Below are 24,801 nucleotides of genomic sequence, written 5' to 3'. Positions count from 1 at the left end.
TCTCTACTAAAAATACAAAAATAAGCCAGGCATGGTAGTAGGTGCCTGTAATCCCAGCTACTCGGGAGGCTGAGGCAGAAGAATCTCTTGAATGCGGGAGGTGGAGGTGGCAGTGAGCCGAGATAGTGCCACTGCACTCCAGCCTGGGAGACAGAGCAAGACTCTGTCTCACAATAAAACAAAACAAAACAAAACAAAAAAAAATATAAATATAACTATACATATCCACACACCACACACCACACTGGAGTTGGAGTCACTCTGAGGACATGGTCTACACTGAGTCACTAATTCTGAACCCAGCAGGATGAAGCCCAGGTGCCTTGGTGTTGGTTGGCTCAGTAACACACTCTCCATTAGAGGCTCCTCCCCTCCCAGCTCATTTCTCTACTCCCCTATCTATGCTTTCCTGGGCCACCTCCCAAATAAACTACCTGCATTGGCATCAGCATCTCAGGATCTGCTCCTGGGAGATTTCAAACTCAGGCAGAATGAATGAATGAGAATACATCATTCCCAGATACGTATCCCCTCATCCCCCATGGAAGGAAGCGTGCCACCCGCCAGCCTGGTCCAAGCAGCCCAGAGGCTCTCCAGTGTCCTCTTGTAGTATGTATTTTGGTTCCCAAATCTGAAATTCTGTCCATCAGATTCTCTGTTTCTTTGGAATTCAAACAAAGAAACAAGGACTTGATTTGACACTTGGTGGTGAGACCAAAGGCATGGTGAGAGGCTGAGTCATGTCTGTGGTGGTGCTGTTACCAGGACCTCTTCTCAGATCAGACTGTGTGGAGCCCGGCCCCAAGAGCTGTGCTGGGTGTGCTTAAGAGCTACAGATATCCAACCCTGCGATCCACCTGCTCCTTTCGACTCTCAGCCCAGGAGGCTGATCTTCATGGACAGTATCAATGGCCTACCCTGGTTCTGACTTCCCACTTGGCTCACCCAATGAGGACGCCCAGAAGCAATTCAGAGGGACAGAAGGAGCAAGGCCAGGGTGTGGATGCCCAGCTCTTTCCTCATGGGGTCGCCTTGGGCCTACCAACCATGGGCCCCACCAACCATGGGCCTCACCAACCACGGCTCCACCAACCATGGGCCCACCAATCACAGGGCCTGCCAACCCTGGATCAAAAATATTGTAAAAAAGAAAATACAGCAATAAAATAATACAAATTGCTAAAACAATGCAGTATAACAACTATTTACAAAGCACTCACATTGTATCTGGTACTATAAGTAACCTAGAGATGAGTTAACGTATGCAGGAAGATGTGTGTGGGTTACACGTAAATAATATGCCCTTCTATATCAGGAATTTGAGCATCTGCAGATTTTGGTATCCGTGGGGGATGCTGAAACCAATCTGCCCTGGGTACGGAGAAAGGACTCTAATCTCTTTCTTCAGCGCTTTGTGGCTATCTTAACCCAAGTTCACCATCTTTCCTGATGGATCCTGGTGGAGACATCCCTTTTGCTTGGGCAAGCCTGTGTGGGTCTCTGTTTCTTGCAATCAAAGGCATGGCTTTGGGGCTCAAGAGATGAGTGTCATGCCTAGAGAACCCACATTCCAAGACAGCGTGAGAACGGGGGATCCTCTCCAGGGGGTCTTGGCTCTTTTATGTCTACTTTAACTCCCCAAAGAACCCCATTCCTTTTTTCCAGAGAGGAGGACTCAAGGATGAGATATTTCTGCCAAAAAGCCTTTTTCTGTCATTAATATGTTAACAAATGCTGTCAAGTAACAGTCGCGGTCGACAGAATTTGCTTTTGGCAGAGGCTGCGCGCTGCCAGACAAGGCTGTGTCTATTCCACACAAGCCCGGTTCCCTCCACCAGGAGATCTTGGCATCGGAGGTCACCAGGGCCCACAGGGGGACCTACCTACCCTGTCAACGGTGACAATGTCTCGTGTATGAATAATGCCTTCACGGAGCATTTCTAAATTCCTTCCTTCAAAGGTGGCAGCGGAGATTCCAGGAGTAGGGCAGTGGGAGGGAGGCACCTGCCCATGCCCAGAGGCAGGGAGAAGTGGGGACTGGAGAGAGGAAGAGTGGATATGAACACCAAGCACAGGGGAGAGGGGATGGGGGCAGGACAAGCCAGATCCAGATGCAAGAGGTGACATGGACTGAAGAAAGATTCAAAGGAGATGAAAACATTGATACAAAGGAAATAGGTGGCCTGAAAAATCAGTGATGGTGCTCAAGGGTCTTAGGAATCAATATTAGAATCACATGCAGAGAAACAATGGGTGGGGGTGTTGTGGGAGGTGCAGACGAGCCAGACGTGTGCACCAGGGAAGACTGAACCATCCACAGGAATGGGGTGTATTGGTTAGCTACCACTATAAAACTGCTGCGTAACAAACGACCCCAAAACTCAGTGGCTTAAAACAGTAGTTATTTAGGCTGGGTGCGGTGGCTCTCGCCTGTAATCCCAGCACTTTGGGAGGCCAAAGGGGGTGGATCACAAGGTCAGGAGATTGAGACCATCCTGGCTAACATGGTGAAACCCCATCTCTACTAAAAACACAAAAAATTAGCTGGGTGTGGTGGTGGGCACCTGTAGTCCAAGCTCCTCTGGATGGAGGCTGAGGCAGGAGAATGGCATGAACCCGGGAGGCAGAGCTTGCAGTGAGCTGAGATTGCACCACTGCACTCCAGCCTGGGTGACATAGCGAGACTCCATCTCAAAAACAAACAAACAAACAAACAAACAAAAAACAGTAGTTATTATTCTCATTGGTCAGAGGGCCAGCAGAGGCTTGGATGCTTGGATGTGCTAGACTGGGCTTGGCCAGAGAGGCTCTGACCCATGCATCTCTTGTTTTCCTCCTGAGACAGTGGGCTGGCCAGGCATGCTCTGCTCATGATGACGGCAGAAAGATCAGAGAACAAGAGCAAAGCCGTGGGCGCTCTTGAAGCCTAGGTGCACCATCACGCCCACCTCATTCCAATGGGCAAAGTACATCCCATGGGTAAACGCAAAGCCAGGATATGGAGAAACAGATCCCATCCCTTTCATGGAAGAACTGCAAAGTCAGCAGCAAAGGGCATGGATACAGGCAGGGCAGAGAGGTAGTCTGTAATGATGGGCAAAGGGGAGAGAGGCAGGCATGAAGATGGCAGCTGGGGGTTCATTTGCAAGCATGGATTTGCCTGGTTAGCTCTGGTTCTCTGCTCCCTTCTTTCTGGCTCTTTCTTTTTCTGGTCACTGGGCTATAAATTTGCAGCACAGGACTTGATGACATCCTCCTCATGGCCAGTCTTGGCACCCCGATGGGCAGCTGCTCAGGCAGTCCACAGATATTTACTGTGGACCTTCTGGGTGCTAGGTTCTGTGGAACAGGAGGACAATTCCTCATTCCTCTATTGGTTCAATTATTTAGTATTCCGTAAGTGTGTGAATGACCAAAGGAAGGAAAGATGGGGTCATCAGTTTTAAATTCTTTTAAAAACTCTCAGGGCTGGGCACGGTGGCTCATGCCTATAATCCCAGCACTTTGGAAGGCCAAGACAGGTGGATCACTTGAGTTCAGGAGTTGGTGACCAGCCTGGCCAACATGGTGAAACCCCGTCTCCACTAAAACTACAAAAATTAGCCAGGCATGGTGGTGCTTGCCTGTAATCCCAGGTACTTGGGAGGCTGGGCAGGAGAATCGCTTGAACCTTGGAGACAGAGGTTGCAGTGAGCGGAGATCGGGTCACTGCACTCCAGCTTCGGTGAAAGAATGAGACTCTGTCTCAAAAACAAAACAAAACAACCCCCAAACTCTCAGTATCCGAAAATGCCTCTAATTTATTTATTTACTTATCTCTTTTTTTTTTTTCCATAACCTGTGACATAGAAGGCAAGGGCGTCTAAATTCTAAAAACAAAAACAAATACAACCCAAAACCTTGGTGTTTGTGGAAATTGGGAGGTGGGGGAAATCAATCGAATTTCAAATTTAAACCTTCAGACTTTTCCAGGGGAGGTTAATATGGCTTCCTCAATTTACCAATTACTCTGAGACTTTCCACCTAAAATATCCTGGCCCCCTACTGTGCATACTCCCAGAAAATATAGTTCTGGTTTTCGTGCTCTCTCTACAACCTCTCTCTGACTTGCATTTGTATTCTGAGACTCAGAATAGCTCAAGTCAGATAAGGCTCAAACCACGGACTTCACAAGCCCAGAGCCAGGAGGTCACGGTGTAAAACGCTCTCTGCCCAGGTCCACGCTGGGTACAACACATTTGCACCAGAATCCAGATGCAGCCCCCCAAATGCAACCCAAGTAACTCCCCATTCCCCACAGAGCTCTGTTTGAGTCACGTTGTCAGAAACCATCCATGACATGACAGTGAAAAATAATGCCAACGTTGGATTTTTTTCTCTTAAAATATTAAAAGAGATAAAATTGCAACCAACAACAGGCCTTGAAAAAAAATCAGTAACAAAAACCTTCATTTTTGCTTCCCCGTGTGAAAAGAAGTCTCCTATTTTCCTACCTGTCAGCTCACCTTCCTTTCCCAGGCTTGCCTGGGCTCTCAGCCATCAATAGCTCTTCCCCCTATCAGCAATGGTGGCTGGCTTCCCCACCCTCCCACTGGCCTGCTGGGTGGCTCTAGGAAGGCTGGAGGACTCACTCAGATGCCCCCTGCCCCCTCTCCTCCCTCATCCCCAGGAATCCTCCGGGAAATATTGTTCTCCCCTCACTCTGACTCACACCACCCTCCCCACCTCACCCCCTTTAAATCCTCCAGGGAAACTTCTGGCTAATAAAATTCCTCGCCTTAGCACATTGATGAAGCGCTGGTTGGGAGCCCTGAGTGTGTTTGGTGCTTCAGATTCACCGTAAACACCCCGCAGTAAATTCTACTCGGGGATTTGTATCCGGGTGTTGCAATGTATTCCAGGGATGACACCCTGTTTTCTGAGCATCATTCGGAAGATTTTCGCATGGCTTCCAATCTGTTCACCTCTCGCTTTGCAGCCCCGTGTGGCTCCCTGGCGGGAAATTGACTGGGAGAAGTGAGTCAATAAATCAGGGATGGCGCACCACATTTTTGTTTACTCCACTTAAACTGATATTTACTGGGGAGTCCACCTCCCGGGGCCCCTACCTCCTCTCACGCAAGGGTGGGTGTTGAAATGTCACTCACACAGGGTGAAACACTTAGGATCCTCATCATGAGGAAGGATAATGGGACTGAGCAGATGGCGAAATTTCCCAAAGCAAACCTCCTCAGTCCATTACATATTTTATCGATCTGACCCAGGGGTTCTCTGCCTCTCTGCTAGAGCCCCGAGGAGGGGCTCGTTTTTCCTGCTTTTAGACTTCCCTAAGTCACGGTCCTCATCTCTCTGGATTAGCAAAAAGGCTGGCAGCCCTGTTCCTCATTTTCCTACTCCGGAAGGCTGAGGACACAGGCCTCATTACGGGGGCTACTGGCCCGCAGAAAAATTCTTTGCCCCCACTGATAGAAAATGAAAAGGGGGCTTTAGAAGCTGCCCAGAGAATTGGAGGCATCTGCTGTGTCCCTAGGGGTCACTGGTCATCTCTGCACCATTCGTCTTGCTGACAGACCCCAGCTGGGGTGTCTATGTAGGCTGAGCCCACACGCCCAGGGAATTGTACAATTTCAGATCTGTTTGCTTGCAGGTTCTGCTGCAGGGAAGAGGGAAGGCTGGGGCTAGAGAAAGGGGGCTAGAGAGATTGTGCTACCTCTTGTGAGGCAGAATTCAGGTTCTCAGGGCTTCTCTTGCATGCAAGGGTCCTTCCCTAAGCGCAGGGGAAATGTATCCCAAAGCCCGGCCACACAGCACAGGGGCTGACACAGAGACCCCAAGCTAGACCTTGACCTCCGCTGCCCCCGAGAAAGCTCGCCCAAATGCAAAGACAAACAAAAGGAATTGATCGTTGGCTTTTGAATTTCTTAAGGTCCTTTCCAAGCATTATATGGACTGTACATGATTTTTACTTTGCAGAACTTTAGTTTGTAGAATCTGAACTCCAGGGAAATGTTGACTGGGTGTGGTGGCTCACACCTATAATCCCAGGGCTTTGGAAGGCCAAAGCCAGAGGATTGCTGGAGCCCAGGAGTTGGAGAACAGCCTAAGCAACATAGCGAAACCCGATCTCTACAAAAAAACAAAAACAAAAGCAAAACACACACACACATAAATTAGCCAAGTGTGGTGGTGGCACATGCTTGCAATCCCAGCTACTTTGGCGGCTAAAGTAAGAGGATTGCTCAAGCCCAGGAGGTTGAGGCTGCAGTGAGCTATGATTGCACCACTGTACTGTACTCCAGCCTGGGTGACAGAGCAAGACCTTGCCTAAAAAAAAAAAAAAAAAAAACAGAGAGAGAGAAAGAAGTGCGACTTTACTGTACTGTTATTAGTTAGCAAGCAAAGTCTCCTGAAGCGGTGCCCTGGTTTGAGAAATGTGGGAGAATAGCTTATTATATCCCCAACCTATCCCCCACTCCCTAATCCCCCACCCCGACCAACGAGTATGCTTTGGAATTCTCTGATCAGGGCTAACAATCGACTCCAGGTGTCAGCAACAGCGGATGAGACAGCTGTGGGGGGTGTAGTGGGAGCCGCCGACTTCTACCATCAGCCTGACGATTCTGCTATGCAAAAGCCTTCAGAACATTCCAGAACATCTGTGTCGTGGGTTAAATGGTGTCCCCTCGAAGGGGAAGTTGAAGTCCTCATCTCCAGTGGGTGTGTGTGTGATTTTATTTGGAAACAGGGTCTTGCAGATGTCATCGGGATAAGATGAGGTCACACCGCATTGGGGCGGGCCCTAAATCCGATGACTGATGTTCTTATGAGAAGAAGAAAATTTGGACACAGGGAGAATTCCAGGTAGAGAAGGAGGCAGAGATTGGAGTGATGTGTCCACATGCCAAGGAACTCCCATGACAGCAATTACTGGAAGCCAGGAGAGAGCCATGAAACAGCTTTGCCCTCACAGCCTGCAGGAGGAACCAGCCCTGCCAGCACCTTGACTTTGGGCTTCTGGCCTCCAGAACTGTGAGAGAAGTTTCTGTTAAGCCACAGCCCTTGGTCAATTGTTTCAGCAGGCCCAGAAACTGATACAATCTTCCTCTGGGGAATTCCAGCCCCCATGCATTGGGGGCAAATAGACTCAGAGACTATTGGGAAGGTGATCTGGGGGGACCCATCCAGATGTCATGTGCTCCCACCTTCTGACTCTGCTGTTCCTCTACTAGGAATTGATCCTACAGATGGATTCACAGAGACACTCAGAAGCACTTCACAGCATCTTCTTTCCAGCATTGCAGAGATTAACAAAACAACCCCAAGTCCATAGGAATACGCTTAAATAATGATGGTATGTTCACTCCGTGGAATATTATGCAGTCATGAAAAAGAATAAGAAAGTTATTTATGTGCCAATAGGGAACAATATCCAAGACATATTATTAAGTAATAAAAAGAACCCACATAAAACAAAAAACAAGGTACCAGAGTACAGTATGTTAACCATTTTGAAACTAAAATAATTATACCCAATAGATTTGTGTTATTTCTAGTAACTATGTTCTATAAAGTCACGACGATCACTGAATTAGCAAATCCTGAACCACTGCTCCTTGGGGAAATACAGGGTTAGGTTATTTCAAGCCTCTGGTCACATTTTTATCAACCCAAGAATACAGAACCCCGCTTTATGTGTGTTTCTCTTTAATGACACCTCATTTTATAGATATTGTTGGTTCATTCACACTGAACTCATGGCCAGCAACACTATAACTCACGCCTGAACACAAATAATTTCTCCATGGGGCACATCACAGCCTTTCTGTGTGTAGGACCCTAGACAGCACTTCAATGCTATGCTTGGGGGGCATTTACACAGCAAAATCACTGACAGAAAACATGAAAATAAGAAAAATGTGGCATTAAAAGGGCCTCAAAAGGGACACTGAACAAGAAGGCAGGGTGTCACCTTGCTCAGCCTCAGCTGGGACCGCGTATGGAGGACGACTCAAATCTTTCATTTCTTTGTGCATGTTTGCGATTGACCTGGAAAACCCTAAGAGTATTAATTTTGGGGTTGCAAATAAATGTTAGCGAGTAGGTGAATTCCCAAGTACAAAATCCACAAATGTGAAAGATAGACTGTACGTGCACATGTGTATAAGCAGGACATGAAGGCATAGTTACAGGTACAGATAGCTCTTCGGGAAGGAAACACACATTGGTAACAGTCTCTGCTTCCTTAGGCAGAAGGAAAAGAGGTCGGGAGAAGGAGGGTGACTTACCTCTTACTGTATTTCCCCTTTTGTACTGCTTCAAATTTTTACCCTGTGCAAGCAATACCTAACTTTTTAAAACCTAAATGTTGTAGGCTGGGCACGGTGGCTCATGCCTGGAATCCTAGCACTTTGGGAGGCCAAGGCAGGTGGATCACTTGAGGCCAGGAGTTCAAGACCAGCCTGGACAACATGGTAAAACCCTGGCTCTATTAAAAATACAAAAATTAGCCGGGTGTGGTGGCGGGTGCCTGTAATTCCAGCTACTCAGGAGGCTGAGACAGGAGAATTGCTTGAACCCGGGAGGTGGAGGTTGCAGTGAGCCAAGATAGCGCCATTGAGCTCCAGCGTGGGTGACAAGACTGAAACGTGATCTCAAAACAAAACAAAACAAATAAAACCTGAATTTTTTTTTTAAAGTTCTTGCATTCTACAGTTGGTCATATTCTCACTTTATGAGCTGATTTTTCAGCTTGCGCAGTTTGAAGATGACTTTGGTGATTGTTAAAGGAAAAAGAAAAAAACCAATTTCTTGCAAGTCGCTAGCTGCAGGGGGTGGGGAGTTCTGGGTGGATCAGGGGGACATTCCTTGGTGAGAATAGCACTCAAGTCATCCATCTCGTGACATTGTCTCTGTTCAGCTTGATAACTTGTAGCTCCACACACGTTCCAGATGGTGCCTTGTGTTGGATGACCCTGGATGCTGTCTCATCTGGCATAGCTAGCTATCTCCTGCTGGCTGCAGGCCTGTGGACCATACCCTGCCCCAGCTTGCACTAGGGGATCCTGGGCGAGGAGTGTCGACCTCATCCCCCAGGATCTAAAAGCCTAAGAGCATCTTTACTTTCAAAGCCTTGCATTTCCGTCATCTTATCTCATGCTCAACACAAGTGAGGGAGGGAGGGAGGACTGCCGTGACTGCCTCCATTTGACAGATAGGGAAACCGAGGCAGGGGGATTTAGGTGGCTTGTCCACGGTTTACAGGCTGTTGGTGTCAGTGTGAGGACTTCCAGCCGGGTCTCCTGGCTATGACTTTGGACTGTCTCTACAGGGTCCTAAACGGCACTGGCAAAAAACACTAAGGCAAGAACTCACTGAGTAGGAATTCTTTTTAAGGTTGTCTTCACCTTTCCTCTGCTGCAGAATATCCTCCAGCAAGCAGCAGAGCGGGCCTTATAAAATGTAAATCAGATCGTGCACTGCTCTGCTCTGAACCCCTCCACCATTCCTGTCTCACCCAGAGTCAAGGCCAAAGTCCTTGCTGCGTGCTTTTGTGTCCGCATAGCCTGTCCCTGCTATATGGTCTGACCTCATCTGTCCTCTCTTAACTTTACTGCCCCGTCACTCCCCAGACACCTGGTCTCCTTGCTGCTCCTCAGCAGGCCTCAGTCTGCACTTTCAGTCCCTGGTCCTGGAGCTCCGTTCCCAGATCCCTGCATGGCTGCGTTGGCTGTGGGCTGCAGTCTGCATGGCTGCAGGGCGGCAGGGCTCTGTCTCCAAATGTCACCTCTCTGTGAAGGCTTCTTCCAAGTCTTCGCTTGGTTGTCATTATAAGGTCATTCTCTTTACAGTGTTTCAGTGAACTGATTGTTTTCTGTATGTTCTGCATGTTAATATTTGTAGGATGAAGTGCAGTGGGCCACACCTGTAATCCCAGTTCTTTGGGAGGCTGAGTAGGGAGGATCACGTGAACCCAGGAGTTTGAGATCAGCCTGGGCAAAGGAGTAAGATCCTGTCTCTGTAAAAAAACAATTTTTTTTTTTTTTTTGAGGCGGAGTCTCGCTCTGTCACCCGGACTGGAGTGCAGTGGCCAGATCTCAGCTCACTGCAAGCTCCACCTCCCGGGTTTACGCCGTTCTCCTGCCTCAGCCTCCCGAGTAGCTGGGACTACAGGCACCCGCCACCTCGCCCGGCTAGTTTTTGTATTTTTAGTAGAGACGGGGTTTCACCGTGTTAGCCAGGATGGTCTTGATCTCCTGACCTCGTGATCCGCCCGTCTCGGCCTCCCAAAGTGCTGGGATTACAGGCTTGAGCCACCGCGCCCGGCAAAAAACAATTTTTTAATAAATAAAAAAATAAATATTTGTAGTAAGTTTCCAGAATGCAAACTCCATACACAAATCTCAGTGCCTTTAGTCCAGCTAAGTCAAAAAACAAAACACAAAAACAAAAACAAAGCACAAACAAAAACAGACGTTAGTGTATTCCAAATTGCTAGCCACAAGCCATCGGAAGTAATTTTTTAGAAGACAGCAGAGCCTGAGAAAACTAATTTTCTTAAGCCAGGCATGCTGGCTTATGCCTATAATCCTAGCAACCTGGGAGGCTGAATCAGGAAGATCTCTTGAGGTCAGGAGTTCGAGACCAGCCTGAGCAACAGAACGAGGCCATGTCAATGCATCAACTGACTGATCCGTAAATGAATAATTTAAAAAACGAAAATTTCATAAAACAAATGTTACCTCTCAGCAAGGCCCTCCCAACCAGGCTCATTAACTCTGCAAAACCACCCTGCACTCCTCATCCGCTTCCTGGCAGTGTCCTTCTAGAATTCAATACCACAGACTTATTATTTCATTTATCTCTCTCTTCCATCACCCGGGTCAGAGTGTCAGTTCTATGGACACAGGCGTTTGTATGTCTTTTGTTCGCTTTTGTGTAAGTAACTCCGACAAGAGTACTCCATACGTATTTGTCAATCTGGGTCTGGCTCTCTTGGGACACACAGAGAAGCGTCTTGCAGCTTCTGAGTGTGTCTGGGCACCATGGGGACAGAGTCAATAGCAGGTTGTGATAGTTGTTCCTTACTCCTCTTCCCTCCCTGAACAGTGTTAGTGGGTCTGGCCTATGACCCATGTTTTTTATGACGGTTGGTACCCCTGCTTCCACCCTTGCACAGTCAGTCTCTGAGTTTCTGAGAGCAGCTGCGAGTTTGTAGCTGTGTTACCAGATGTAACTAGTTACCTTTTTTTTTTTTTTTTTTTTTTTTGAGACAGAGTCTCTCTCTTGTGGCCCAGGCTGGAGTACAATGGTGCAATCTCGGCTCACTGCAACCTCCAGCTCACTGCAACCTCTGCCTCCCTGGTTCAAACGATTCTCCTGCCTCAGCCTCCCGAGTAACTGGGACTACAGGCACATGCCACTGTGCCTGGCTAATTTTTGTAGTTTTAGTAGAGACGGGTTTTTGCCATGTTGGCTAGGCTGGTCTCAAACTCCTGACCTCAAGTGATCCACCTGCCTCGGCCTCCCAAAGTGCTGGTATTGCAGGCATGAGCCACTGTGCCTGGCCTGTAACCAGTTACCTTTGAAGCAGTTCAAAGGTTAAAACTTCCGAGGGCTGCCAGTTACTACCCTGGTGAGTGCCCCTTCCCAGGTCCTATTCCAAGGGCTCCTCTGCAGGCTCTGGTATGTTCAGATGCAGCTCCTGGAGGAGCGGCCCTGCTGGCTCTGAGCTGGGAACCTGCCACGACGTGCAAAGTCGAGATTGCAAAGACAGCGCAGGTCACACATCCTGCCTGACTCCAGATTGCACGTCGCCGTTTATTTTCTGTGCCCGGTGCCAGAACACGAGATACGTGCCATATGCTCACTTACTTGTGAAGACTTAGGGATTCTACACACATTGCTGGCGTTCGCACGCATAGGGAGGTGTGATCGTCGCTGACACACGGAGCTCCCGTGTCTGTGTGCCAGGAGGCTCCGAGATCTTTCCCGGCCACATCCAGCACTCACATATGGTGTTGAAGGTGCTGTAATTCTAGACACAGAGCATATGTCCTCAGAGCAGACAAGGTGCTAAATTAATTCTAAACGCCAGTTGTAAGTTTCTTGCCGAGATGCTCCCTCCCTGTATAAATAGTGTCTGTGCTGCACTTGCCTACAGCAGGCTCCGCGGAAACCCAGATAACCTGATTTCAGCTTTATTTTATAGCATTGAACATTCTTCAAAATAGCCCATCTCCATAAAGGGAAATTGGGGGGAAATGATGGTATGCTAAGCCGAGGGACATTCGCTAACTCCAACTGGGTGTTCTCTCCTCTTGTTTCAATAGTGGGCCTCTCGGCCCCTGAACCCTGAAGGATGCTTTTTGGAATCTTTTTTTTTTTTTTTTTTGAGACAGGGTCTTGCTTTGTTGCCCAGCTGGAGTGCAGTGGTGCAATCACACTGACTGTGGCCTCGACTGTGGCCTCAACCTCCTGGGGTCAAGCAATCCTCCTGCCTCAGCCCTCCAAGTAACTGGGACCACAGGCACATGTCGCCACGCCTGGCTACATTTTTGACTTTTTGTAGAGATGGGGGTCCTACTATGTTGCCCAGGCTGGTTTCTAAGTCCTGGGCTCAAGCGATCCTCCCACCCTGGCCTCCGAAAGTGCCAAATGTAATGAGCAAAATCTCATTATGGTTCTTTCATTCTCTCCTCTGGGAGGGGCTGTGTCCCCACTGAAACCTGGAATCTGGGCTTCTCAGATGAGTCCTGCCTCTTCTGCTGCTGCTGTAGGTCTGCTCCATATTTATACTGGCCCCATGAGTCACAATGGGGCCTCCTCTATGAACTTGGAAGACACTTGCTTTGGAACCAAAAAGGAGAGTCCAGGCCTAGAGTCTGGCTGAGGATGCTAAAATGAGATGGGAAATGACTCTCTCTCCTCTCTCTCTCTCCCTCTCTCTCTCTCTCTCTGTGTGGGTGTGTGTGTGTGTGTGTATGTGTTTAGAGGAGTATGGAACTGACAGAGGGGCAGGACCCTTAGGGCTCAGCCTGACTCTCAAGGCTTAGCCCCCTCCTCCCCTCTCCTCACCTCCTGTTCCAGCCTCTAATTCTCCACTCATCTTCTCCAGGATGGGATCAGCCAGGACCACAGCTTGTCCATGTAGATATCTTGTGGGAATTAGATATAGACACTCTTCTGGTTGGACACAGCTCTGTGGATGCTTAGCCTAGCAAGTGGACAATGCTTTTTGCAAAGGAAAAGTCTCTCCTTCCTCTTGTCAGATGCAACTTCATGCAGGAACATAGAACTCAGTGAATGGAGAACAGGCTGGATTTCAGTTCCTACTTGCCTTCTTAGCTGGATGCCTTTGCACAGTGCACAACTTGGACAACAGTCCAAGGCGGGTCAGGGAACACATTACCTTCCTCGGAGTTTAGAAGAGACATTTCCTACTTGCTACAGGCCTTTCTGGCAAATTATTTTCTCCAAAAACTTACAGTAACAATATCTCCCATTTCATATGACTTTACAAGGACACTCCTTTCCTGTGGAGCTGGGGTCCACATTCCATGCCCTTGAATCTGGAAAGGGTGTGTGACTATGGCAGAAGTGATGTGTTGTGACTCCTGAGGCTAGGTTATAAATGGTGATAAAGCTTTCCCTTCGTTCTCTGGGGAGCTCACTCTTGGAACCCAGCTGCCATGTTTCAAAGAAGCCCAACTAGCCTGTGTGGAGAGACCATAGGGAGAGGCCTCCCATGGTGTCCCAGCTGATAGACAGCACCAACTTCCAGACAGGAAGGTAAAGAGGCTTCCAGCTCCTTCCAGCCCCAGCCACGGAGTTGGACCCACCCTTCAAGTCTACCCAACTGAGGCCCTAAATATTGTAGGGCACAGACAAGCCAGTCTGCTGTGCTTTGTGTAAATTCCTGGCTCACGGGTCCGTGAACACAATAACATGGTTCTTTAGTGACACTAAGTTCAGAGTTTTAAAAATGACACAGCAACAGTGAACAGGACAGCCTTCAAAACTCACTGCTGCCTCCTTCAAGAAGTCCTTCCTGATGCCTAGGCTATGTCAAAATATTCCTTTTTCGTTTTTTTAATTAACTATTTTTTAATTTTTATTTTTGAGATACAACCTTGTCATCACCCAGGCTGGAGTGCAGTGATGCAATCATAGCTCACTGCAACCTCCAACTCCTGAATCCAAGCAATCCTCCTGCCTTAGCCTCCTGAGGAGCTAGAACTATAGACACACATACACTTGGCTAATTTTTAAATTTTTTGGTAGATATGAGGACTCTCTCTGTTACCCAGGCTGGTCTCGAACTCTTGGCCTCGAGCAATCTTCTTGCCTTGGCCTCCCAAAGTGCTGGGATTATAGGTGTGAGCCACTATGCCCAGCCAAAATATCCCTTTTCTGTAGCTTTCCTAATCCCCTCGACCAGGTGACCAGGTCACAGCCCTTTTCACTGTGCACTGTCTCACTGAGTCCCCACGTCACTCTGTGAGTGGCTGTTACTATCCCATTTTACAGATGAGGAAATGGAAGCTCAGGCTGGGGGTGTTCCCAAGGTCCACAGGTGCTGAATGGCAGGGCCGGCCTCACAGCTGCTGTGACTGAGAAGTGAGGAGATGCATAAAGGGAGATACATGAAATTCCCAGTGCCCAAGTCCTGGTCCTTCCCACTGGCACCTGTGGAGCTCTTGGTGAAGACCCCTGACAGAAGAGCCTGAAGCCTACAGCCCCTCCTGAATGTAGCACCCCTCCCGCGAGGTTGATCTCCTCCCAGCTCCAGAGCTGCCCCATGCTAGTGAGCAGAAGGAGAAATGGATGTGCCGCGTCGAAGTCCTCCACAAACGATCAACACAGCGAGAAGGTGGGTTTCCAGCCACGTAGCAGCAAGCTGGGAACGTGGCTTCCACACGTGGCTGAGGGGCTGGGACCTTCTGGTCTCTCAGGACAGCTGGCTCCAGGCAAGGAACAAATGGGGAAGGGGAACGTGGTGACATTGGACAGGTGCAAAGCCTGGGGCTGCTGGGCTGTTGAGGCCTGCGGGTCCCCGAGAGACATGGCCCCATTTTCAGGCTCCTCTGGGTGTCAGGCTGAGAAAATAGAACCCCGGCCTTGGCTGTCATCTTCAGTCTCTGAGCTGCTACAGGGTCCTCCTTGGCTGAGAAATGCATGCAGCTGTGGACTAGGCTTGGGCGCCTTAAGGTGGAACCTCAGGCAGAACCATCCCTCAGACAATGAAACCTTTTTTTCCTTAACACATACCTTTTGTTTTTGTTTGTTTTTTCTGTTTTGTTTCAAGATGGAGTCTTGCTCTGTCACTCATAAAGTGGTGCGAACTCTGCCCACTGCAACCTCCACCTCCCGGGTTCAAGCAATTCTCGTGCCTCAGCTTCCTGAATAGCTGGGATTACAGGTGCCTGCCAACACGCCTGGCTAATTTTTGTATTTTCAGTAGAGACAGTGTTTCATCATATTGCCCAGGCTGGTCTTGAACTCCTGACCTCAGGTGATCCACCCACCGTGGCCTGTCAAAGTGCTGGGATGACAGGCGTGAGCCACCATGCCTGGTCTAACATACCCCTTTTGTATATTGACTTTCAATGTCTTAAGTGGCTTGCATGTTTTTTATGCAGTCACACAATACAGCAATATACTGTAAGAAAAAATTTCAAACAGAGCACAAAATGAAAAGTTAAGGCCAGTCCCATTGGCTCACACCTGTAATTTCAACACTTTGGGAGGCTGAGGTGGGAGGACTGCTTGAAGCCAGGAGTTCAAGGTCAGCCTAGGCAACCGAACAAGACCCCATCTCTACAAAAAAATAAAAAATTAGCCAGGCATGGCAGCACACGCCTGTAGTCCCAGTTACTCGGGAGGCTGAGGCAGGAGGATTGCTTGAGCCCAAGAGGTGGAGGCTTCAGTGAGCTATAATTACAACACTGCATTCCAGCCTTGGTGACAGAGCAAGACCCTGTCTCGTAATAGCAACAACAAAAAGAATAAAAAGCTTAAATTCCAGCCAGGTGCTGTGGCTCACACCTGTAAAAATCCCAGCACTTTGGGAGGCTGAGGCAGGCAGATCACGAGGTCAGGTGATCGAGACTATCCTGGCTAACATGGTGAAACCTCATCTCTACTAAAAAATACAAAAAATTAGCCGGGTGTGGTGGTGGGCGCCTGTAGTCTCAGCTACTTGGGAGACTGAGGCGTGAATCTGGGAGGCGGAGCTTGCAGTGAGCCAAGTTTGCACCACTGCACTCCAGCCTGGGCGACAGAGCAAGACTCCATCTCAAAAAAAAAAAAAAAAAAAAAGAAAAAAGGCTTAAATTCCTCCCATATGCCCACTTTCCCTTCATAGAGACAACCACTGGTAATACTTTAATCTGCACCATATGGTCTTTTTTCTATGATTGTGCGTAGGTATATGCACAGGTATGTGTACGTTCAGATAAAGGGTTTTATGTAAGTCCAATTGTACTATTTGCATTCTCACGCCTTTTTTTTCACTGAACTTTTATTTATTGTCTTGGAGGCTTTTCTTTGTTTTCATGAACAGCTACAAAGCTCATTCTTTTTATAGCTGTGTAGTTTTCCATAACGCGATTGCATTGTGATTGATTTAACCAAATCCTCCTTGGAAACGGATTGGATGGTTTCTAGTGTTTTGCTATTCCCATTGCTCCAAATCGACATCTTTCTACTTACTCCTTTGCATATTCATGCATATGTTTCTTTTCTTTTTTTTTTAATGTTACTTTAAGTTCTGGGATACATGTGCAGAACATGCAGGTTTGTTACACAGGTATACACACGCCATGGTGGTTTGCTGCACCTATCAACCCGTCATCCAATGCTCTCCCTCCCCTTGCGCCCCAATCCCTGACTGGCCCCGCTGCTTGATGTTCCCCTCCCTGTGTCCATGTGCTCGCATTTTTCAACTCCCACTGATGACTGAGAACATGCGGTGTCTGGTTTTCTGTTCCCGTGTTAGTTTGCTGAGATTGATGGCTTCCAGCTTCATTCATGTCCCTGCAAAGGACATGAACTCATTCTTTTTTTTTATGGCTACATCAAGCAAATGTTTCTACAAAAGAGGCTGAATTGGCGTCGCGAGGCTAAGGGTGTGTGCATTCAAATTCTTATAAAACCGTCAAGTTGTCCTCTCCAGATGCCGTGCTGATGAACACCTCCTCCTATCCCGTAGGAGAGCACCTCGCGCTCCACACTGTCCGGCATCACACATTCTCAACCTTTTCACACTTTCCCAGGCTAATGAAGTTTCATCCCTGTTATTGCAGTTTGCAGTTCCCTATTTAACTGCTTAGGCTGCGCATAGTTTCTTGTGTTTATTGGCCACTCGTATCTCATCGATAGCACCTCTTTGTGCCTGTATTAATTAGAGTGTTTTAGAGAGCAGGGAACAAAAAACCATGACTCAATTGGCTTGTACAATAAGAAACTTATCTCCTTTTTTTTTGTTGTTAGGCACAAGGTCTCACTCTGTTACTCGGGCTGCAGTGCAGTGCCACGATCATAGCTCACTGTAGCCTTGACCTCCTGGGCTCAAGTGATCCTCCTGCCTCAGCCTCTTGAGTACCTGGGACTACAGATGTGCACCACCAAGCCTGGCTAATTTTATTATTTTTTTGTAGAGATGGGGTCTCACTATGTTGCCCAGGCTGGTCTGGAACTCCAGTGTTCCAGCAATCCCTACACCTCGGTTTCCCAAAGTGCTGGGATTACAGGTGTGAGTCACCACACCGAGCCTCGGTGTCTTTATTTTTTTGGAGATGGAGTCTCATTCTGTTGCCCAGATTGGAGTTCAGTAGCATAATCTCAGCTCACTGCAGCCTCTGCCTCCTGGGTTTGAGCGATTCTCCTGCCTCAGTCTCCTGAGTAGCTGGGACTACAAGCGTGTGCCACCATGTCCGGCTAATTTTTGTATTTTTAGATAGAGACAGGGTTTCATCATGTTGGCCAGGCTGATCTCGAACTCTGGACCTCAAGTGATCCTCCTGCTTTGGCCTCCCAAAGTACTGGGATTACAGGTGTGAGCCACTGCACCCAGCATCAGTGTCTATTTTGAAGAATGACAGGCTTTCTTTGCCACCCCTTATTCCTCCAGCAGATGGACAAGACAATATCACTGCCTATGACTCAACCTATCCCACTGTGGTGGCCACAGTGAACCTAGACTCCTCAGCACAGGAGCTGGGCACTCCCTTGAAGCAAGCATCTGAAGTGCACTGAGGACCTGAGAAAACAGGGGTCCCCTGGGAAGGGGAGGGAGGAACGGCCGCTGCCATCAGTAACAAACGTGCTTGCTACCACGGCTGTGGCATTTTTCTGTGGCATTGCTTGTCTTTTTCTTTTTGATTTGTAGGAGCTGTTTATGTATATTTGAAAGGAAATATATATTCCTTTTGAAATATGTATGTTGAATCATATACATTTTTCTTTGGTAAGTGCTAACAATATTTCTCCTGGCCTGTTGCTTTGCTTTGAGTGAATTGTATTTATTTAAGGCCAGACCTTAACTGGAGGGATACTTTTTTTCCTCCCCAAATCTTGACTTCATGAATAATACAGCTGCTTCTCTCTTGCTGAAAAACAAAACTGGAGGTGGCAGAGGATGGGTGAGGTCATCGTTGTCGGTTTGCAGGCTTGGAGGCAGAGAGCATCTGTAGGTAGAGGCAGCTGCAGAGATCTTCTAGGGAGGCTGCAGGGAGCGCGATGCTGCTGGAACCTGGAGCAGGGAGACTATTAAGGGGTCCAAGCCATTGCAGCCCCATGACGAGGGGCCCATGCAAGAAAAGAAACTGCCCCGTCGGACCCTCAAGTGCCGCTGAGATGGTTTCCACCTGGGTTCAAGAAGAAGGTCCCAGTGACGGGTTCATTAGATGACGAGGCTGACTCCCAACTGGTGATCGCAAACACGAAGACACACTCTCAAGCCACAGGGGCTTCTGGGAGCCACACAGGCTGAGGCTGGCACGATGGGCACAAGATCTGCCTTTGCAGAGGACGCCCTCCCTGGCGGGGGCTTAGGAAACAGCCCATCGCCTTCCTGAGCCTCCTGGCCTCTTTGCATGGCTCTGGGAGGCAGAGGGACTTAGCTAACAGTTGCATAGTGGAATGGAGGGGATGCTTGGATCCCTCATTGGTCTCATTCAACTGGCACAGAGCTCAAGTGAGCAAGAGGGGCATTATTATTTATTTATTTGTTTTAGTGGAGATGAGGTCTTGCTGTGTTGCCCACGTTGGTCACGAACTCCTGGGCTCAAGTGATCCTCCCACGTAAGCCTTCTGATAAGCGATCCTTCCCAAAACGTTGGGATTACAGGTGTGAGCCAACATGCCTGGCCCAAGAGGGGCATTATTTATTTAATGGGGTTTCATCTGTAGCCCCAAATCCCCCTTGCCAGTGCCCCGATGTTTCTGGACACAGAGATCTCCCTTCCGGCAGCCGGGCCGGAGTCAATAACCACAGCTCCCAAGTGTGTGCTGGTCTCGCTGCTCCAGGTACCGTGCTCTGTGCGTTGCAGGTGTAACAACTCTATGAGGCTAGAACCACTGTTGCCCCCATTTTGCAGTTGGGAAAACTGAGGTATGGGGAGGCCAAGAAATCACCAAGCAACGCTGCTGCTTTCTCCCTAAGCCCTGGTCTCTCCTCCTATTTGTGGAAGTTTTTTAAATTTTTTTGAGATGGTGTCTCACTCTGTTGCCCAGGCTGGAGTGCCATGGTGCAATCTCGGCTCACTGCAACATCTGCCTCCTGGGTTCAAGCGATTCTCCTGCTTCAGCCTCCCGAGTAGCTGGGTTACAGGCACGCACCACCATGCCCAGCTAATTTTTTTTTTTTTTTTTTTTTTTTAGTAGAGATGGGGTTTTCATCATGTTGCCCAGGCTGGTCTCGAACTCCTGACCTCAAGTGATCCACCTGTTTTGGCCTCCAAAAGTACTGGGATTACAGATGTGAGCCATGGCACCCGGCCGGCAGAGCCTTTTTGCCAAAACCCAAGGCGGGTGTCCAGAGTCCCGGTTTCTCTGCAGCTGGGGGTTATTTTTCTCACTTTGGGCCGGAGCACAAGTTTTCTGAAGTGAGGACTGTATCAGCCAAATCTTAGAATGAGAAGATCATGAAAAAGGGTCTGCAGAAAGAGAAGAAAGGGGTGGTGCACTATGGAGGAGAAAGGTCTGCTCCAGAGGTTGTAGGTGACACCCGGGACCTCCTCCATGGATGGTGCTATGGTTTAAGTATATGTGTCCCTCCAAAATGCATACATTGGAGCAAATACCCAATGTGAAGGTATTAAGAGGTGGACCTAGCCAGGCCCTGTGGCTCATCCCTGTAATCCCAACACTTTGGGAAGCTGAGTTGGGAGGATCACTTGAGCCCAGGAATCCAAGACCAGCCTGGGCAACATAGGGAGACCTTGCCTCAACAAGAAATTAAAAAGTTAGCTGAGCATGGTGCTATGCTCCTGTAGTCCCAGTTACTTGGGAGGCTGAGGTGGGAGGATGCTTGGAGCCCAGGAGGTTGAGGCTGCAGTGAGCTGTGACTGCACCACTGAACTGCAGCCTGGGTGATAGAGTGAGACCCTGTCTTAAAATTAAAAAAAAAAGAGGTGGTCCTTTTGGGAAGTGATTTGGTCATGAGGACCCCACCCTCATGAATGGATTAATGCCCTTATAATAAAAGATACTTCAGAGAGCGACCCAGCCTTTCCATTCCTTCTGCCACATGAGGACACATTTGTCCCCTCTTAAAGACACAGTAACAAGGCACTGTCTTGGAAACAGAGAGAAGACCTTCGCCAGACACCGCATCTGCCAGCATCTTCATCTTGGGCTTCCCAGCCTGTAGAACTGTGAGAAAGAAATTTCTCTTATTTATCAATGATGCAGTCTAGGATATTTTGCTATAGCATCATGAATGAACTAAGATGGTCCCAGTCAGGGATGCAGACGGGGTCTAACATGGGGGTGGGGAGGCCAGACTGGAGCCGGGATCGTGTCTTTGGTTGGAGGACGACAGGCACATTAAACAAAGATATGACCCTTTGATTTCTTGCCCAGGGGTCTTGCTACTTCCTCTCACGTCTTGATACGGTTTCACTGTGTGCCCTCTCAAAATCTCATCTTGAATTGCAATCCCTATAATCTCCATGTGTCAAGGGTGGGACCAGGTGGAGATAATCGAATTATAGAGGGCGGTTCCCTCGTGGTGTTCTTGTGATAGTAGGTGAGTCTCATGAGATCTGATGGTTTTATAAGCATCTGGCATTTCCCCTGCTTGTACTCACTCCACGAAGAAGGTGCCTGCTTCTCCTTTGTCTTCCGCCATGATTGTAAGTTTCCTGCGGCCTCCCAAGCCATTCAGAGCTGTGAGTCAATTAAACCTCTTTCCTTTATAAGTTATCCAGTCTTGGGTATGTCTCCATAGCAGTGTGAGAATGGACTAATACACATCTGTCTATCAGCACTTTAGCCATGGGTGTGTCAACATATTACCTTAAAATTTGTTTACAAGATACCAGGTTGGGAAGAAAGTGCTTCGCCTGCCCTTGACAGCTTTTCTTCCATTGGGGACATCTGCAAATATCTTGAAGTTGTAAGCAGAACTCAGGTGTGAGTGAACACATGCAGGTATGTGCATTTTTTCTGCAAAAATAATCCACAGCTTTCATCAGCCTTTCAAAGGCATCCTCTGAGAGGCTAAGAAGCATTGCTCTAGGTTAATGATAGTTTCCAAAATGGGCAAGAAATGAGACTCTTAATCTAGAGATCACAGGGTTGGAGGCTGGGCCTATGTTGGGTAACAGCAGGAGAAAGGTCAAAACCACCCCTCAACATCCTGTGTGACTTCAGTCTAGTTTCCTACCCTCTCTGAGCATTCTCATTTATAATAATGTGAACAAACACCATACCTCCTTCCAGAGCAGGTGTGGGGAGTAAATGAAGTTATGTGCTTAGATGCCCCTGCCCGGGTCTCCATCTCTCCACCTGCCTGCTTCCTCTGCTGTCTCCAGCAAAACCTCTCTCCTCTTTTCGGTCTGATCCTCCAGCCTGTGCATTGTTTCTGTATCTTTGGGTTTTTTCCTTCCTTCCCAGTGTGCCCACCCTCTGGTCAGTATCTGCTATTTCCATTTGCAACAGGGCAGGAGAAGGAAGTGGTGAAACTTTCTTTAATTTTACAACCTTGGAGTAGCCATGGTTGATACTTGGGGAGGAAGAAAGCTGAGATGATCAGCACATCCAGGTCTGTGCTTCCCAATATTCTCGGTGCTTCTTCCTCTACTGACTCCTCCCTGGTCATGAATAATCAAAACTCTGGCCATGCTCAAGTGGCCTAATGCAACGACTACAATAAAACATTGGGGGAAATATCTTACAGGCTCCAGAAACACCATACCCAAGGAAGATATTTGCAAGAGCAGATGGTAATAGACACAGGTTTCCTCTTCAGCCTCATCCTGGCTTAGGCCAGCCATGCCCGCACGGTTCCCATCTGCGTCTGGTCCAGGGAGGTGAGGGGAGGTTAGCTCGCTAGGCCTGGGCCCATTAATCTCACTCAGGGCCCTAATGCTGGAGCACATTTATGAGCCAGTCAGTCCTTGGGTCTTTTTTCCTTTGAATCTCTACTTTGTTAACATTCAGCTCCCATATTTCCCGGTGACAAACTAGGTCATATCTATGGCAAAGCGTCCTCTGAAAGCATATTGTGCTGTGTTGATATTAAGCTAAACATATTCTGATCTCAGGTTGGTTATCTGTTCTTGATTCAGATGAGAAGAACAAGACCGGAAGTGGTGGAGACAGTTAAATCCCCCACCCCCAGTTTCCCAGCCACACCGTTTAGGTACCCCCAAGTGGCACCATGTGACTGATTCTGGCTGTGACACAGTGAACCCCCAAATTGGGGTTCACCCTGAGAGGCCACGTGGGTTCTTGGCTTCATGCAGGGAAGGAATTCAAGAGTGAGCTGACAGATTGGCCGGGCGCGGTGGCTCAAGCCTGTAATCCCAGCACTTTGGGAGGCCGAGACGGGTGGATCACAAGGTCAGGAGATCGAGACCATCCTGGCTAACACGGTGAAACCCCGTCTCTACTAAAAATACAAAAACTAGCCGGGCGAGGTGGCGGGCGCCTGTAGTCCCAGCTACTCGGGAGGCTGAGGCAGGAGAATGGCGTAAACCCGGGAGGCGGAGCTTGCAGTGAGCTGAGATCTGGCCACTGCACTCCAGTCCCGGCGACAGAGCGAGACTCCGCCTCAAAAAAAAAAAAAAAGAGTGAGCTGACAGAGTAAAGTGAAAGCAAGTTTACTAAGAAAGTAAAGGAATAAAAGGGTGGTTCCTCCATAGGCAGAGTACTGGCATGGGCTGCTTGACTGAGTGGACTGTCGGTTATTTGTTGATCATATGCTAAACAAGGGGTTGATTATTCATGGATTTTTTTGGCGAAGAAGTGGAAAGTTTCCCAAACTGAGGCTTCCTCCCCTTTCTAGACCATATAACATAATTTCTGAATGTTGCCGTGGTGTTTGTAAGCTGTCACGGTGCTGGTGGGAATGTCTTTTCCCATGCTAATGCATTATAATTAGCGCATAATGAGCAGTGAGGACGACCAGAGGTCGCTTTCCTCACCGTCTTCATTTTGGTGGGTTTTGGCTGGCCTCTTTACCACACCCTGTTTTATCAGGGTGGTCTTTGTGAGTTGTACCTTGCAAAACCAGTCCTGCCAATTCCTACTTCATTTATTCAAGATGGAGTCACTCTGGTTGGAAAGGCTCCGACATGGCCACTGAGTAGGGAGCAGACGCGGTAGGTGCCACTTCTGGGTGGAAGTGTTTTAGAGCTGGTGCAAGATGTCCCTGGTCTGTGTTCCCTGCCACGACAATTGTGGGGGCCACATGTTGAGGTGTTAAGTGTTGTGGGAAACTGAGGACCAGAGAGACCGGTCCGGAAGACAGGAGGATTGTTTATTTTAGGTACACACTGGCTCAGTGGATTCGCATCCAAAAAGCTGAGCATTGAACAAAGACTGAGCGGGGTTTTTGTCAGTGGACTCACCAAAGTAAAACAAAAGCAGTTAATCATATAGTGTATAACTTGTGGCCTTGTAGCTGCATCAAAAGAAAAACAAGAACTGGCTAAATACAGACATTTGTAAAACATAATCATGTTTAAGAAGCCTGGGAAAGGAGTAACAGTAAAAGAATTTGTCTTTTTCTCTTTTGTTTTTTCCTTCAAACTTGCCCTGGAGGGGAGGGGTGTCTGAAGCCCATTCCTTTGGCCTTGGCTTCTCAAACAGCGTTATCATCTTACAACTGTCCTTGAAGTGGCTTACTAGGCAGAGGAAAACTTGTTCTTTTCTTGTTAACCCTTGCCTGTTACATTTCTTGGAGTGAATGAATGCATATTTATTTTTGAATATCTGCCTCATTAGAGCCACCTATGAAAGCAGCCTGGATCACTGAGTCACTCCGTGGAAGCCTGTTTCAAAAGATAGTTTATCACTAGAAAATTTGAGGTATAGTGAAGCCAACAGATCAGGAGATGATTGCTATTGACAAATTAGTTTGTTACTCACAGTTCCCAGGAGGAGGGGACACCGCCTGCCATGCCACACAGAGCCACAAGGGCAAGCACCAGGGTCAGTTAGTAGGTGGAGGGAAAATTAGGCTTTGTTTGGTTTGCATTGGTTATTTGCACCTGAAAAGCGCTCTCATGGCAAGTTGTATCTCTAGAAATTGGCTAACTCTAGGGGGTCAGCGAGGCCCCAGATGTCAGAGCA

General features: G+C 48.2%; 1 long non-coding RNA gene across 1 annotated transcript in view; it reads right to left on the bottom strand.

Annotated features, from left to right (window-relative positions):
* LOC117072970 overlaps nt 1-4,551 on the bottom strand; it is a 34,196-nt gene extending 29,645 nt beyond the window's left edge. The window contains exon 1 of the long non-coding RNA XR_004433036.1: nt 4,494-4,551. This is a non-coding gene — a long non-coding RNA (uncharacterized LOC117072970). The remainder of the gene's footprint in view (nt 1-4,493) is intronic.
* Between the last annotated feature and the right edge of the window lie 20,250 nt (nt 4,552-24,801).

Source organism: Trachypithecus francoisi, unplaced genomic scaffold (genome assembly GCF_009764315.1).
Source record: "Trachypithecus francoisi isolate TF-2019V2 unplaced genomic scaffold, Tfra_2.0 Lachesis_group4, whole genome shotgun sequence".
Classification (NCBI taxonomy): Eukaryota; Metazoa; Chordata; class Mammalia; order Primates; family Cercopithecidae; genus Trachypithecus; species Trachypithecus francoisi.
The sequence above is the reverse complement of the archived record's forward strand: the minus strand, read 5'-3'. Positions and strand labels throughout refer to the sequence as shown.